Source organism: Phaenicophaeus curvirostris, chromosome 2 (genome assembly GCF_032191515.1).
Source record: "Phaenicophaeus curvirostris isolate KB17595 chromosome 2, BPBGC_Pcur_1.0, whole genome shotgun sequence".
Taxonomy (NCBI): Eukaryota; Metazoa; Chordata; class Aves; order Cuculiformes; family Cuculidae; genus Phaenicophaeus; species Phaenicophaeus curvirostris.
The window spans coordinates 62,188,418-62,189,133 of record NC_091393.1 but is presented as its reverse complement, the minus strand read 5'-3'; positions in this window follow the sequence as shown (position 1 = coordinate 62,189,133).

Below are 716 nucleotides of genomic sequence, written 5' to 3'. Positions count from 1 at the left end.
GTACATTTTCTACTTTTCAATGCAATTTCCAGTAAGCATTTTTCTCTCCAACAAGACTGCAGCCAGGAGGCTGTGTTGTGTCCCACGTGAGCAGATCTGCCACCAACACCCTTTCCAGCTCACTGGGGTCCCGCTGGTGTGCCCTTCTCCCTGGGGGAAGGCCCCACCCTATGGGGCTGAGGTTTGCTCTCTTCCTCCTCCTCCCTCATACCTGAGGATGCCCTTTTGTCCAGGAACCACTTCATGATGCCTGTAGTGCACTTGACCTGCCCTGGGGCCCTCCCTGTCCACCTGGGGTCTGTCAGTGACCCCCACCACCAGTGACTACCCCTTGTCCACTCTCTCACCCCCTAACCCACCCCAGTGGCCACTGGGGCAGTGTTTGGGTTGTTCAGAGGCTGAACACCAATGCAGGCATGACTGGAGGGCCAGCAGGAGGGTAAGGGTATTTTTTCGAGCCTTGCAGGGCTCTGCTCAAGAGGCTCCGTATCACTCAGTAGGCTTCAGTTTTGGACTTCCCGCATTAGGACACACTCCCTCACACAGCCTCTGGGGCAGAAGCATTGTGTCATTCAGATATGAGAGACATTGCACTGAATAAGAGAATAAGAGAACATTTCAAGGCAATACATGAAGCAAGAAACTCTTAGATGTGAGGGGATTTTTTCCTTTTCAGTTACACTTTTTATTTATTGAATTGTCTTCCAGAAAGTCAT